We start from the raw sequence: 17,788 nt of genomic DNA on the forward strand, positions 1-17,788 counted from the left end.
AAATCACTGCAGCGTTACTACTATCCAAATGTGAGGGTGTCCTTCCAAATTGCCCTATGTTGTACCATCTAGAGACCTGTATTCTATATCTTCTATAGGGTTGCTCATTTCCGATCAGAAATTGGATTTCTGCGGAAATACCACATTACTGGTAGTTACTGGTAATTTTAGCCCAATCACAGAACTCGGAAGCATTGGACCAATCAGAGAATGCAGAGTCAACCCAGAAGTATTTGGCCAATCAGGGAATTCAAAAAATGGACAAAAAGACTCCACCGAAATCAGAAATTGGATTTCTGCAGAAATACGGCATTACTGCAACTTGACAATTTAGCCAATCACAGAACTTGGAAGCATTGGACCAATCAGAGAATGCAGAGTTAACTAGGAAGTATTTGGCCAATGAGAATGCAAAAAAAATACTCCCAAAATACAGACTATGGATCTATTTTATTTGTTGATGAATTGAGATGTTCAAGGAAGTTTTTATTTCACAAAAATTGATTTTGCTGCAAAATAAATAATTTCACTGAAAACTGACTGCTACACAGGATGCATCTGTGAAGTGGTGTTCTTCTTGATGTTTGTGTGGCACCATTTACTGCAGGCAGTGATATTTGAGAGAGACTGGACCATAAAAAATATACAATCCTTTGGCTGGCCACCCTGATGACAACAAAGGTGTTGATTGGCCAAAAAGTTCTCATCAATCAGCACCTTGTTATCACCAGCGTGGCCATTTATAGATTTGTTTACATCTAATAAATCATCATTTTAAAATATAAACACGCTAGATAGCAGTAATATATGTCACCGAGAGAGCAGACGATAGTAAATTTCAATTAATCGCATATGTGAGCTTTGTTGAAATCTTAATAGCTTTATTCCAAGGGGCAGTGAGAAGCCATGATTACCAGACATCCCATAGTGCCTCTTTCTGTCCCCCCTTTGCGACTCCTTCTGTCTCCCGGTGCCTCCTTCTGTCTACACTTGTGCCACCTTCAGCCCCCCTGTGCCACCTCTGCCCCCCTGTGCATCCCTTGTGCCTCCATCTGCCCCCCTGTGCCTCCTTCTTGTCTGGGGTGACAAAAATGGCCCTGCTGACCACCCTCCTTGTGCTTCCACACCTGGTGCTAGGCAAATTCCTACAAAAAAAGCTGGATAGAAAATGCCAGAAGGAAAAGTTATTTGTTACAACCCTTCTCAGTTTTTTGGGCTTTTACGCTGGAATTTGGCAAGTTCTGCAAAATATTGGCTCACAATAAAAGATTATTTCGTCTTAGATGTAATTGCTGCCCTATCTCTCACTCCATCTGTTCCTTCCTCAGTGGCTGGCATGACTTCCTGATTGATATCTGGTTGATTTAATCATTTGATGGATTTTGCTAGAAAATGATGTCCCAACTTGCAGGCCCAATTGATCGATTTTCACCTGAAATTGATCAAATTGGTTGATTGATTGTGCTGGCAGGAAGCTATTGATTGCTGGCAGGTCAGGAACTGCGGCAGAACGATTGCCCATAACTTGAAACAGCGCGTTGCTGTGGTTAGATCAATTTTTAATAGATTTCATGCTGATATCTAATAAAAATCTATGTGCAATCTGTCCAAAAATAGCGGGCACTAATTGTAGCCACACCCTGGCACCCATTATTTTATCCAGTGCCTCCAGTACCCAAATGCCCTATTATTTCCTGCTATTAAAATGGAAGCCTAGGACGGTGTCCAAGTTTCCTGCTTTGCTAAAGGGCCTCAAGGGATGTGGCCTCCCACACAGTATGTTTTGTACATAACAGACGACAATGATGAGCTCACAAACTGGCCTTAGACAAAATAAACGTGTTTTTATTTACCCTTCACAAGAAGACTACACTTCTTATTGCATCTAATCTTTTCAACACATGGTAAATGCAGGTAGATGGTCCAGAACACAGCAGCAAAATGAGACAGTTCTTTAACGTTAATGGAAATATTTTACTTTCAGAGTTGTCTAGTCCAGACACCTAATAATTACGGTATTAAACATTTTAGCCTTGTGGCTATGGGTCCTAGCCTCGGGGTGTCTTGTTGCTCTCTCCTGTGTCATGTGCAGTAGGCAAAATGTAAAACTTGATTTTAGCCATGTAAATAAAGGATATGCACAATGTACACCTTTTGGAAATACTTTTTGCTAGGGTAACAACTTGCTATCCTCCTGCCCATTGTCATTTTCCTTTGTATACTTCCTTCCACGTTGCTGTCCATACCTATTATTGATGTTTCTGCGCAGGCTGTTTAGGAAAGAGAAATCACAGAAATGATAACAACTTTAACACCTAGGCCCACATGCAATTACATTTTTCTGCTGAGTTTCTTACAAGGTGATATGTTCACACCTAATCAGTAAGGTGCCTTTTAAACCACTGGCAATCGGCAAACAAGAAAATACTCAAAATAATTTTGACAGTACTTTTTCGCCTACCTGTTGGTACTTTTTCATTTGCAAAATGCTGAAAAGTTACTTTAAAGCAAAGAATTAAAAAAATGATCTCTTAAAAACTTAAAGGGGAACTTCAGCCTATACAAACATACTGTAATTAAGTTATATTAGTTATGTTAATTAAAATAGATAGGTAATATAATCTATCCCCCCCCCCCCCCCCCCCATTTTAAAAGAACAGGCAAATGTTTGTGATTTCTCGGGGGCAGCCATCATTTTCATGGGGGCAACCATCTTTTTGGTTGAAAGGAGGTGGCAGCCAGGGAGCATGAGAGTCAGTTCCAACTGTCCTTTGTCCTGATCACCCCTCTCAGCTGCACGCGCTAGGCTTCAAATCTCAAATAAAAAAAAAAAAAAAGAATTTACGCCAAAACAGCAGAATGAGAACAACAACATCAGAAATCATGCTTTGCACAGCATCAGGGGAAAATGCCCTGGCAGTTTTCTTCTGTGCAGCAAAAAATGAGTCTTGGGTAAGAAAAACTAAATTCTGATGCTGTGAAACTGTTGAAGAAACACCAAGCCTTTTCAGTGCTGCTGAGTAGATTTTTAGTCTGGAGGTTCACTTTAAGAGTTAATTGTATATGGATTCTAATCTCTTTATGATGTACAATTCTTAAAAATACAAGTTATGTTACAAGAAACCAAATGCACTACTCCCTTTTGGCAATGACACTGATTCAGTCATCTATTCTCATGAATTTTTACTTTTCTTCTCTGCACCTACCGGTAGTACTCGAAATACTTAAAATAAGTTGGGAAAATGCTGGTTTCCTTATTTTACTTACAGTGTTTGTTACCAGCTAGATACTTATTTGAATAAGGTGATAAAAATCTAAGCGTTAACATTTATAAATTGATACTTGCCCGTTTTAAAGGACATACTGGAGATGGCATAGGGAGGTAAGGCCCAGTTCACATTAGCATTCCCTGTCCGGATTTTCCTGATCTGATCCGGACCGTATACTGTACAAACGGAACGTACGTTCCGCATAGCAATGCAAAGTCTATGCGGACGTTCACACGTGTCCGTTCCGTACAGTACGGAACGGACACATGTGACACTTTTCCAACATATTTTTTGGGTCCGGATCTCCGGCCCACGCACCCGGACCGGAGCCGGACCTGAGCCTGACAGCACCATCCGGAACACAGAAACCAATGGGGAATGGAAGGCACAGAACACACTGCCTACAAAAACCTGACGTTCTACCCCACTTCCTATGCATATCCAAGCGGCCATTTCGGATGGGGACACATGGGCCAAGCATGTCTGGAGTGGAGCAGCAGTGACAGACGTGCTGGAGCTGTTTGGCAGAATGTCGGAGGTGGAGGTGAGGCCTACAGCGGAGGAACCTGATTCTACAGGTGCACCAGGTGCACCTTCTGCTGACCCCAACATTTTTTAATTTAAATTTCACTATTTTTTGCCCACGGATCCAGATGGCAGCCTGATGCATGCCTGATACAAACGGACCAGATCCGGATCGGAACCGTACGGTTCTGATCAGGATCAGGTCCTGATCCGATCAGGATCCGATCAGGATCTGGTCCGTTTACTTGCCAAAATGCAAGTGTGAACGGGGCCTTACTCTTACGGGTAGGAATAAATGTGGTGTTCATGATTTTTATAGGAATCTATTATTTAGAATTAAAACTGCACTGTTATATTCTGTAGGGGCCATGGACCATATGCAATTATCTTTTTCTCTTGAATTTTCTCCTAAGAGATCATTTTTCATTGTCTCTTTAACCTCCCTGGAATTCTAATAAGATCGCCAGGGCGGCTGCGGGAGGGTTTTTTTTAAATAAAAAAAAAACTATTCCATGCAGCCAACTGAAAGTTGGCTGCATGAAAGCCCACTAGAGGGCGCTCCGGATCCGTAATTCTGATCGCCTCCGGCGACCAGAATAAACAAGGAAGGCCGCAATGAGCAGCCTTCCTTGTTTTGATTACCTCGTCGCCATGGCGACGAGCGGAGTGACGTCATGGACGTCAGCCGACGTCCTGACGTCAGCCGCCTCCAATCTAGCCCTTAGCGCTGGCCGGAACTGTTTGTTCCGGCTACGCTGGGCTCGGGCGGCTGGGGGGACCCTCTTTCGCCGCTGCACGCGGCGGATCGCCGCGCTGCGGTGGCGATCAGGTAGCACACGCGGCTGGCAAAGTGCCGGCTGCGTGTGCTGCTTTTTATTTGGAGAAAATCAGCCCAGCAGGGCCTGAGTGGCAGCCTCCGGCGGTGATGGACGAGCTGAGCTCATCCAGACCGCTCAGGAGGTTAAACTAACTTTACAGCATTCTGCAATTGAAAATGAGCCAACAAGTAGGTGAGTGACAAAGTACTATTAAAATTATTTTTAGTATTTTTTTGTTTTCTGATGGTTTAAAAGGCAATTTATTGACAAGATGTGACCATATCCCCTAGGAGAAAAAGTAAATTACATATGGGCAAATTCCTTGTTCTATCCCTTCTTTGTCATTACAAACTGAATGCAGGCAGATAGCCCAGGAAACAGCTGTTCAATATTGCAGGGAAGCGTAGTGGAAGTCTAAACCTCTGAAGAACAAGTTCTTCAAGTTTAAAGGAGTTTAGCCATTTTCCAGACAAAACTCATTATACTTTGATGTTACAACCTCCCCCACTCCCAGCTTCAGGACACCCCACTACCCATTACTTATAAATACACTGCTAAAAAAAATAAAGGTAACGCTTAAACAACACTATGTAACTCAAAGTGAATCACACTTCTGTGAAATCAAACTGTCCACTTAGGTAGCAACACTGATTGACAATCAATTTCACATGCTGTTGTACAAATGGAATAGACAACAAGTCTGACTGCCATTAGGTACCAAGATGAGAACCTCAGACTCCCTGTGAGACCATATGCTGGTGCGGTTGGAACTAGGTTTCTCCTAATGCAAGACAATGCTAGACCTCATGTGGCTGGAGTGTGTCAGCAGTTCCTGAAAGATAAGGGGCGTTGATACCATGGACTAGCCCGCCCATTCCCCAGACATGAATCCAATTGAGCACATCTGGGACATCATGTCTCCATCCATCCACAAATGCCACGTTGCACCACAGACTGGCCTGGAATTGGTGGATGCTTTAGTCAAAGTCTGGGAGGAGATCCCTCAGGAGACCATCCGCCACCCCATCAGAAGCATGTCCAGGTGTTGTAGGGAGGCCTGTAGTGTTTTTCTCCACTTTAATTTTGAGTGTGACTTCAAATCCAGAATGATAAATTTGATTTCCATTGATAATTTTTGTGTGATCACATTCAGCACATTCAGCTATGTAAAGAACAAAGTATTTAATAAGAATATTTCATTCATTCAGATCTAGAATGTCTTATTTTTGTGTTCTGTGGAAAGAATTATTAAGATTTATAATTAATCTCATGGTATATTTTTTATAGTCTCACGTGGCTATAAGAATCACATTTATATAATCAGACCAGTGTGCTAGAATGACACTTTAAATAAAGAGTTATCACAATATTACTGAATATATGTTATATATGTTTTTGAACTATTTACTGTGCACAGTTTATTATGTCCTTTGCAGTGGAATTCCAGTTTTCCAGAGAACAAAGGGGCAATCTGAAAGGGCAGTTTGAACCAGTTCTCCGAGGGCAGGTCTGACTTTGAGAAACGAAACAAGGAACTGACTTCAGAAGACTTCCTCCAAAGTTGACTTTCACTTTCATGGAGGACAGAGAGAAGTCAAGTAACCCCGCCCAAGAAAGGAGGACTGAGTCACCTTGATATGATGCTGATTGGACACTTACCAGAAAGAACTGCCTGAAAGGAGGAATATTTTATCATATTAATTAGGGTTTAAAAGACTCTGCACACCAGGAAAAAAACACTTTCTCCTGCTCAGCTGAGCTGTGTTAGCTGCGGTTTTTCTATGCTGGCATGTGAGAAAGTCCTCAGCTGAGTAAATAAAGATTTCATTTTCATTGGCACGAATTGGAGAAGCCTCATGTTGTAGTTTAATTCCTTTAACAGTTCCCTTTATTTTTGTTGAGCAGCCAGTGTATTTATTGTAGACAAAACGAAAAAAAAAATCAATTTTAGGTATCCTAGTACACAAAGGACATGATCACATTGCTGATGTTAGTGATGACGATTATAATGCATACAATAAGTTTTTTTTTTGGACAGATGCATTACACTATTGAACGTTTACATACTAAAAATATATAGGTCATCACAGGACAACTGTAATGAAACATTGAAAAATTTGAAATACAGACATATAAAAAGTAGATTTCTTTCAGAGTTAAAGGCACTACTTTTTCTTTCTATTTTGCTGTCGCTTACAGACGATAGTAAAAAAATCATACAGATCTGACAAGTTTTGGACAAGTCCATTTCCTCACGGGGGATTTTCAGTTATTTTTTTAATTTAATAATAGCACTTACTGAATTGCAGTTGATCAGTCCAACTGCCAACATATTGTGCAGATAAGTAGGAAGGCTGGTCAGCATCTTTGATTAGATCCTTAGCAGGCATTGTTTTGTAAAGAAGGTAATACTGAGAATACAACATGAGGAGGTGATCTTGTCTAATTTTTGTCAGATCTGTCAGCTTTCTACTATGTACTGAAAGCGACAGCAGAATGGGAGAAAAAAGAAATGCAATGTGCAATTTACTGTAGTAGAAATGTACATTTTATATGTATGTCATTTAAGTTTTACAATTTTTTGTGATAGTGGTCATTTAAATGTAGACCTGGTATTTTATATTACCTTCCTGCTGTAATATACTGTTATATTGCTGCGCAGACAGAAGTTTCTTCAGCACAGCAACAGCATACGTTCAAAATGAGTTTATTTTCCAACCTGGTTTTAGTAAAAGGAAATGTAACTGACTGGTTACTGCACTTTGTGCTGCTTTATTGAGTAAAGCCATCTGTCGTATTTGCAGAGAACACATCTTACACTTAGGGGCATATGTAGAAAACAGCAAAATTATTTCTTCATAGTGTTACTAACCCTGTAACACACAGCAGTGATTTCAAGGCATCTATAACACTTCAAACATTCTGTGATGTGTCATTTCCATATGACATTTAGCTTCTGTGCAGTTTTTCTATATTAATGCAGTGGAGTCACATAAGTTAAACAGAATCTTCTATTTATAAAAGTGTGAAGTGGCTCTTACCTCTTTAGTTTGTAAACATAACATATCTGAGAGCCTTCTTATCTCTAATTGTGATGATCCCAACATTCTGTGCACCTGAAGACATTGCTTGTATCTAAGTCTAAGCAAGGCTTACTTACCGTATCTTCAGAATCGTTTATTTCGCCAAGCATGACTAAATCACGCCAGGAATTGGGATTGGCACAATACATAGCTCAAGAAGAAAGCATAGAAATATAGATTCACAAGCATTCAGGCTACTGCAGGAAAACCGATCGATTAGCCATGTTGGATGGCTGTGACACAGCCTGGGCCGCAGCTCGTTGGAGGGGGCTGAGTTGATAGGAGTATATGGAGGGAGTTTAGAAGGCTGACAGCTGGGGGAAAGAAAAAGTCTCTGGCCCATATGCAATTCACCTTTTCACCTGAGTTTTCTCCTAGGTGATATTTTTAAACTTGTCAATAAAATACATTTTAAGCCCCCAGAAGGTAAGAAAATGCTCAAAATAATTTTGATAGTACTTTTTCACCAACTTTTTGATGCTTTTTTGTTGAAAAGTACTGGAAAGTTATTTAAAATCAAAGATGAAATATTATCTCCTAGGAGAAAACTTAGGGGAAAAAGAGAATTGCATATGGATCCCTCTGTGTCTTGCTGTCTTAGTGGAGATCACCCGAAGCCTCAGTGGAAGGAGACTGAAGTAGCGCTTGTCTGGATGGGAGGGATCATTGGCGATCCTCAGTACCCTAAATCGCAGTCTCGTGTTGTGTAAAAGGGCAAGTGAGGGGAGGGGCCTCCCAATGATCCTCTCCGCTGACCTGATGACCCTCTGTAGTGTTTTCCTGTCACTGGCGTTGCTGCCAGCATACCAGACCAAGATGGAAGAGCAGAGGATTGATTCAGTTGTGGCAGAGTAGAAGCTTGTCAAAATTCCTCAATTGGCGAAGGAAGTAAAGTCTCTGATGGGCTTTCTGCTGGGTGGCAGTGATGTTGGGCTTCCAGCTGAGATCGCTGGAGATGGTAGTGTCCAGAAGACAGGCGCAGGGTACTCTAGCCACCTCCGTACCGTCAATGTAGATTGGAGGTGGGAGCAGACTTCCTGAAGTCGACGATTAGCTCAACATTTTTTGCCGAGTTAAGCACCAGCCTCAGAGCCGGCCTTTGGGGGGGGGGCAAGTGGGACCATTGCCCCAGGCCCCACGCCTGAAATGGCCCCGCACCCTCTGCATGGTCGGGCAGAGAGGGCATAGTAGTTAAAACTCACCTTTCTTCCGCCGATCCCCTGAAGCCTCCATCTTCTTCCTGTCCCAACATCTGTCGTATTGGTAACAGTGCCCCCTGTGATGACGTGACCGCATGTCATCACAGGGGGCGCTATTACCAAAACGACAGATGCCGGGACAGGAGAGAGATGGAGGCTGCGGGGATCGGCAAAAGAAAGGTGAGTCTTAACTACTATGCCTGCTCTACCTGCCGCTGCGGCCGCCTACCTATCTAACCTTTACTCGGGGATCCTACCTATCTAATCTATGCAGAAGGCAACTACCTATCTAACCTATACTGTGGCCACCTACTCATCTAACCTACACTGGAGGCAACTACCTATCTAACCTATACTGCAGGCACATACCTATCTAACCTATACTGCAGGCCCCTACCTAACCTATACTGCGGCCACCTACTTATCTAACCTACACTGGAGGCAACTACCTATCTAACCTATACTGCAGGCACCTACCTGTCTTACCTATACTGCAGCCACCTACTTATCTAACCTACACTGGAGGCAACTACCTATCTAACCTATACTGCGGGCCCCTACCTAACCTATACTGCGGCCACCTACTTATCTAACCTACACTGGAGGCAACTACCTATCTAACCTATACTGCAGGCACCTACCTGTCTTACCTATACTGCAGCCACCTACTTATCTAACCTACACTGGAGGCAACTACCTATCTAACCTATACTGCGGGCACTTACCTATCTAACCTATACTGGTGGCACCTACCTATCTAACCTATACTGCTGCCACCTACCTGTCTAACCTATACTGGAGGCAACTTCCTATTTAACCTATACTGCGGCCACTTACTTATCTAACCTACACTGGAGGCAACTACCTATCTAACCTATACTGCGTGCACCTACCTATCTAACCTACACTGGAGTCACCTACCTCTCTAACCTATACTGCTGCCACCTACCTATCTAACCTATACTGTGGCCACCTACCTATCTAACCTACACTGGAGGCAACTACTTATCTAACCTATACTGTGGCCACCTACTTATCTAACCTATACTAGAGGCAACTACCTATCTAACCTATACTGTGGGCACCTACCTATCTAACCTACACTGGAGGCACCTATCTATCTAACCGATACTGCAGGCACCTACCTATCTAACCTATACAGCGAGCACCTACCTATCTAACCTATACAGTGTGTGCTTCTAGTGTGTGCGTGTTTCCGCAGCGTGTGTGTGTGTGTGTGTGTGTGTGTGTGTATCCACAGAATATGTCCCTAGGCCCCGCATATGACACTCGCCCCAGGCCCCGCATACTCTAAGGCTTCCTCTGACCAGCCTGTTCTTGCACCAATGGCAAATTCTCTCCACCTGCTGATAGTTAGCCTTGCTCTCAATGGATTAATCATGAGTAACCACGGTGGTTACTCATGATTCAAATGAGCTCTAATTACCGCAGCTGAGCGGCTAGATGCGGCAGGATTAATTACCCCTAATGCCGCTCTCCGCTCAGCGTTTCAATGAGGTGCAAGCGTCCAAATGGACGCGTTGCAAGCCTCGCTATGGAGCACTTCCTCTCCCATAGTGAGGCTTGCAACGCTTCCAATAGACGCTTGCACCTCATTGAAACGCTGAGCGGAGAGCAGCATTATGGGTAATTAACCCTGCGGCATCTAGCTGTTCAGCTGCGGTAATTAGAGCTAATTTGAATACCGAGTAACCACCGTGGTGACTCGTGGTTAATCCGTGGAGAGCAAGGCAACTGATAGTACGCCTGGACATTGTGCTTAGTGATCCCAGGGGCGTTGCTAGGATCTTAAGAGATCCGGGGCACTTCTGGGCACTCCAGCCAGAAAATGTGGCCATGCAACAGAGTGTGGGTGTGGTCATGGGTGGAGCCAAACTTAAATGAACATAACAGCTGTCTAAGTAGTCATGACCAGCAAGATGTTGGATGAAGCCCCCTCTCCATTAATGCAAAAATAACCCCCAAAAGTGCATCAAATCACTTAAATAGGCAGTTTAATTTGACCGTTTGCCGACCGCGTTACACCGTCATGGGCATGGCTGCGGCAGCCCCAGGACCACCTAATGCCAATCGGCGTAAGTTCCTTGGGATGGGTATTGCAGGAGATCGCGTGCATCTCCGCCACCATTCTCCCAGTGGCAACCACCGCTGGGAGACTGTTAGACGGTGAAACGCCGTCTAATCAACCTGTACAGTGCTGTGATGATCTAAGGCACGACTGTCCCCTCCAATGGCTCAGGGGTGATCCGCTGTCATGGGCTGAAGCCTATGATAGCTGATCGCAGTGCTGTCATAGGCGGGGGAGGGAGGGGCCACTGCAAAAAAATAAAAAAAAAACACAATTTTATTTAAAAATAAAACAAGTAAATATTTATGAAAAAACAAACAAACATTGGGGGAGAAAGCTCATTTAATCTAATTTTGTACTTTTGGCGCCTCTGTTCATTGTATACAATGATTTTTTTTTTTTGGTCTGGGCTTTTAAAGAGACTCTGAAGTCTCAAAAAAGCCATCTTTTTATATAACAAATATGTTTAACATATTAGCCCTAACTAAACCGCCGTATTCCCGCCGCTATAAACTATCTAAATCCCCCCTAACTCGCCCTCCCTCTCCCCTGCAAAATCCACAACTTTCTTGGTCGTGGATTTTGCTGCCCTAAGCGCTTCCGTGTGAGGCAGAGCTATGAGCTGCGGCCCTGCCTTACACACGTCTGTCCCCGGCGGATCTCCGCCTCTCCCCCGCCCCTCTCAGTGAGGGAAGACTGAGAGGGGTGGGGTGAGGCAGAGATACAGGCTGACAGACGCGCTGAGAGGCAAAGCTGCGGTTCATAGCCCTGCCTCACACGGAAGTGCTGCCCGGATTGCCCCCGGGGAGTTTGGGGGGTTTAGATAGTGTAATGGTTAAGGGCGCTGCCTCTGACAGAGGAGACTTGGGGTCAAATCTTGGCTCTTCCTCCTGTTCAGTTAGCCAGCACCTATTCAGTGAGGAGTCCTTGGGCTAGACTCCCTAACACTGCTACTGCCTACTGAGCCCTATTGGCTGCAGTTCAAGTGCTTTGAGTCTGCCAAAGAGCAATATAAATGTTATTTGTCTTGTCTACAGCAATGTATACCTATAGGAAGTGTTTCTGATGCTGAAACCAGGAAATTTAACATAAAAGAGGGTATCCAGAATAACTTACTGCATTCTACTATATGTCAGTGTCTTTAAATAGCAATAAGAGTTTTCACAGTAATTAAATGCAAACTATTTACAAGTTGTGTTCAAAATTATTCAACCCCCACTGAAATTTAGTGTTTTGGCCAGTTTGACATTGATTTTGATCATTTCAGTCATCTTGTTTACAATTAAATCAGAGGCACTTGTAAGTCAGACAAATATAACATAACATTTATAATGAAATAACTACAAATGTCTTTTCTGTGCTCACATAATTATCAGTTTTATTCAACCCCCAAGTGACATTCATTCTTAGTACGTAGTACAACATCCTTTTCTAACAGCTTTTAAAAGTGAAGCATAGCTTGACACAAATGTCTTGCAGCGATCTACGGGTATCTTAGCCCATTCTTCATGGGCAAAAGCCTCCAGTTCAGTCACATTCTTAGGCTTGCGCGCTGCAACTGCTTTCTTTAAGTCCCACCAGAGGTTCTCAATCGAATTTAAGTCTGGAGAGTGCGATCGCTAGTCCAAAATGGTCCAGCCTTTAATCTGCAACCATGCTCTAGTGGACTTGGAGGCATGCTTGGGATCATTGTCCTGTTGAAAGGTCCAACATCTCCCAAGCCTCAGGTTTGTGACGGACTGCATCACATTTTCATCCAATATCTCCTGGTACTGAAGAGAATTCATGGTATCTTACACACGCTGAAGCTTCCCTGTACCTGCAGAAGCAAAACAGCCCCAAAGCATGATTGACCCCCGCCATGCTTCACAGTAGGCAAGGTATTCTTTTCTTCATAGGCCTTGTTCTTCCTTCTCCAAACATAGCGTTGATCCATGGGCCCAAACAGTTCTAATTTTGTTTCATCAGTCGTCAATAAGCTGACAACATGAACGTTCCGGAACCCCACTGCGGGTAATTCACTACTCCACGCTGCGAGCCATCATCCGGGGTCCCTGATCAGGGGGATCCCCATGGGACAGTTCTTAAGAATTCAGCGAAACTGTCAGATATAGAGCAGTTTAAGCGCGAGGAAAAGGAAATGTACAGACGGTTCCGTGAAAGGGGATACTCACATAGAACACTTCGTCAGAGTTATAATCCTGCTCTCCGCACTGATCATGAATCCTTGCTCCACCCCCGTGCTTGTTCCATGACTGGTAGTGGTAGTAAGGGATGCACCAGAATTGTAACTCATTTCAGTGCACATTGGTGTGATCTGAATAAGGCCCTGAAGGGATGTTGGAAGGAGTTACATTTAGATCCTAGAATCAGTGAAATCGTAGGCCCAAGACCTTCGGGCCAAGAATCTATGTGACACCCTGGTCCAATCTGAACTACCTAGAAGGGAGGTGGGCACATGGCTTGACCGTATTCCCCCCCCCCCTCCCTGTTGGAATGTTTAGGTGTGGGTCATGCAAGGCCTGTCCATTTGTTATGAGAGCTAACAAATTCCTGTCCCAGGACCATTCCAGAGAATATAAATTGATGAAGTTCCTTAACTGCAATTCAACATGGATTGTACTATTAATTATATGTCCATGTAATAAATATTATGTGGGCATGACGACGCGAGCATTTAAGGCAAGACTCCTCGAGCACCTTGGGAATATCACTAGCGGGGAGAAAAAGTCGTCGATTGCTGAACACTTTCAGGAAGTACATAATGGCTCAATTGTTGGACTTCGGGCAATGTGCATTGATAACCTGGAGGTTTTAATACGTAAAGAGCGAACGGAAGCAATGTTATTGCAACGGGAAGAGATGTGGATGTATCGACTGAGGTTGCGACATCCGCGCGGTTTAAATGTGGATTTTCCCTCAGGAGCTGCCGTATACACTAAATATACTTAAGATCATGAGTTAGGATGTTGAGGCTGAATGTTCTGTGTATGAGCTAGGCAGTCAATGAAAAAAGAAAAAAGAAAGAGAAATGGATGAATACTAATTTATTAACTATTTGGGTCCCTTATGCTAAACAACATAATTTGTGAGTAGTGTTCTTCTGATCTCCTAAAAAGGCTTGGTTCATTGTGTTAGGTGAGAAGCCCCTGTGAGATACATGTATACAGTGGTTTGCAAAAGTATTTGGCCCCCTTGAAGTTTTCCACATTTTATCATATTACTGCCACAAACATGAATCAATTTTATTGGAATTCAGTATGAAAGACCAATTCAAAGTGGTGTACACGTGAGAAGTGGAATGAAAATCATACATGATTCCAAACATTTAGAAAAAAAAACCCTGCAAAGTGGGGTGTGCATAATTATTCAGTCCCTGAGTCAATACTTTGTAGAACCACCTTTTGCTGCAATTACTGCTGCCAGTCTTTTAGGGTATGTCTCTACCAGCTTTGCACATCTAGAGGCTGAAATCCTTGCCCATTATTCTTTGCAAAACAGCTCCAGCTCAGTCAGATTAGATGGACTGCGTTTGTGAACAGCAGTTTTCAGATCTTGCCTCAGATTCTCAATTGGATTTAGATCTGGACTGTGACTGGGCCATTCTAACACATGGATAGGTTTTGTTTTAAACCATTCCATTGTTGCCCTGGCTTTATGTTTAGAGTCATTGTCCTGCTGGAAGGTGAACCTCCGCCTCAGTCTCAAGTCTTTTGCAGACTCCAAGAGGTTTTCTTCCAAGATTGCCCTGTATTTGGCTCCATCCATCTTTCCATCAACTCTGACTAGCTTCCCTGTCCCTGATGAGAAGCACCCCCAGAGCATGATGCTGCCTCCACCATATTTGACAGTGGGGATGGTGTGTTTAGAGGTCTGTGTCTATCCCCTCCTTCCCCCTGTTGTACTTTGTTTCATCAGTCCACAGAACACTATCGCAAAACTTTTGTGGTTTGTCCACATGACTTTTGGCATACTGCAGTGGACTCTTCTTATTCTTTGGAGACAGCAAGAGTGCGCCTGGGAGTTCTGGCATGGAGGCCTTCATCACGCAGTGTGTGCCTTATTGTCTGAGCTGAAACTTCAGTACCCGCATCTGACAATTTTTTTTCAGTTCCTCAGCAGTCACACGGGAACTCTTTGCGCTTCAGGTAGCGCACAGCAGTCGAAGTCAGCATCTTCTTTCTGCCACGACCAGGTAGCGTTTCAACAGTGCCCTTTGCCTTGAATTTGCGAATGATGCTTCCTATGGTGTGTCTTGGCATGTTTAACATCTTTGCAATCTTCTTATAGCCATTGCCCTTCCTGTGAAGAAAAATCACCTCTTCTCTTGTCTTCCTGGACTATTCACTTGACTTCACCATGTTTGTAAACACACCAGTAAATGTCTAGAAGGAGTGGAATATCACAGTCATTTTAAATCTTCTTAATTGGTGCTTATTATGCTTGATTGCTGCTCGTTAACATCCACAGGTGTTTTCAATACCTGATCGAAAACACTTGAATGAACCTCTGTTCCAGGGGCGTAGCAATAGGGGGTGCAGCGGTAGCGACCGCATCGGGGCCCTTGGGCCAGAGGGGCCCCGAATGGCCCTCCCTCAACTACAGTATTAGCTCTATATTGGTCCTGTGCTCATAATAATCATTTATATATATACACATTGAATAGTGGTAATCATTAACAAACTGCTCCCCATCCCCTTCTTGCACCTCTGACATTGTAGTTGCCATTGGCAGCTTTTAGTGCGCCGTTTCAATTGCTATGTATAGAGTGCATCGGGGGCCCCATTGTAAAACTTGCATCGGGGCCCACAGCTCCTTAGCTACCCCACTGCTCTGTTCTTAACAGTGGTAGTCTTTAAGGGGTTGAATAAGTGTAAATGAAGAAATCACACAAAAAACATTTAATACTGTATTACAAAAACCATTGATGTCATTTTAGTTGCATTTGGTTCTTTAAAAAGTCCTTGTACGATTTCATTCTGAACACAATTACAAATGTACACTAAATTCCCTAAAACCCTTTACAGAATTGGGGGTTGAATAATTTTGAACACAACTGTAATACTCTCAAATATACTGTATTTCTCTAGTGAGGGTATTGTGCCTCCAACATGCCTGAAAAACATACATTTTTCTCCCACACTAAGGAATTGATGTACTAACTTGCAGTAATACTGCCATGCACAGATAGCCCACGGCAATATTACCACTACTTCTGGCAGCAAGTACCACAAGTTACGCTATTAGTGTGACCTGCAATACTCAAGTAGTGCAACCATTTCTATGGTTACTAAAGATAACTCTTATTAGTAACGCGCATTACCGTAGGAATGGTCGCAATACTTGAGCATCGCAGGTCACACTAATACCGTAACTTGCGTTACTTGTTGCCACAAGTATGGGTAATATTGCCGTGGGCTGTCTGTGCATGGCAGTATTACTGCAAGTTAGTACATCAATTCCTTAGTGTGGGAGAAAAATTACTGCAATTATGTGCATCAACCCATCAATCTCCTGAGCATGAAACAATTGTCTCTCTCATGGACCATCCTGTGCACCAGTAGGTGTGTTTGTCTTTGCACCAAATATAGTCCAGTCGCTGCCAACACTCACAAATTTCACCTGTCCACAGTCATTTAGCCCAACTCACTTCCTCCATTGTCCCAATCTTACTGGCAATTTATGTATGATGGCAAATTATGAATATTGGTAGTCTTGAGCCGAAATTTGCGTAATTTTGGCAAATTTGGCTGCTACAATGCGAATGCATAATTTTGTAATTTCCATACAAACCGTAATTTGTTATTCCATAATCGTAATTTCCGTCCCCTAATTTTGTGTTTCACCACAAATTTGCGTGTAATGCAAAATTTCTTAATTTTGTGTTTTCTTTAGAGACAAAGTTATTCGAGTCCTCACAAGCGAATCAGAGGGCTCCCAGCCCTCTGACAGCCCTCTGACTGCAGCCAATTACAGAGGGGGAGCCTGGCCAAGCCCCCCTCTATAAATAGCGGACGCCATCTTGCCTCACTCGTCCTGCTTGCGACTTACTGACTGAATGTACTGAGAGACTGCTCCAGTGCTTTTTGTCTGTGTGCAAGTGCATTTCTATTGTTCTAAACCTAGTGTTTTTACACTCCAACACTTGATATTCAACTGTATTGCTTTGTATTGTAGATATATTGTATTTTAGGCAGTTTAGGTTGTGTGATTAGGGACTAGGGAGGGAGACTGTCACTGGTGCTGCTGCAGGCCTGCAGCCAGCAGCTAGGCCCTGTGCCTAGGCAAGGCAGCCTGCCCTGCTCTGAGCTCTAGTCTCTACCTTACCTGTGCTCTCACCTGTCCTACTCTACTCCTGTACTACTACTTCTGTGTTAGATAGATTATTGTACTATAGTATTTTGTAGTTAGCAAGACCCAGCTTTACTGCTATACCTGTCCTGCTGTATCTGCTCTCTGTAATCTAGTCACACCTGTTGTATTGTTTAGCTAGATTCTTCTATTGTTTAGTTAGTAGTACTGTAGTGTACTCTAGTCTGTGTATAGGGACCGTCCGTCATCGCGTTACCTAGGGTCTTTGTGTGCGCAGTGCACGTCTGCGCTGTCCGCACCCTCACGTTAGTGCTACAACCGTCCTATTGTTTATATTACTTCTATTGTGTATTAGCTGACTATACTGTACTGTAGTCTGTGTATAGGGACACCGTCAGTCAGCGTCAGCTAGGGTCTTTGTGTGCGCACTGCGCACTCTCTCGTTGGCGCTACACCGATCTCTGCTGTAGAGTACAACACCTGTCTGTCACCT

The sequence above is a fragment of the Hyperolius riggenbachi genome, chromosome 7 (genome assembly GCF_040937935.1).
Source record: "Hyperolius riggenbachi isolate aHypRig1 chromosome 7, aHypRig1.pri, whole genome shotgun sequence".
In the NCBI taxonomy this organism is placed as follows: domain Eukaryota; kingdom Metazoa; phylum Chordata; class Amphibia; order Anura; family Hyperoliidae; genus Hyperolius; species Hyperolius riggenbachi.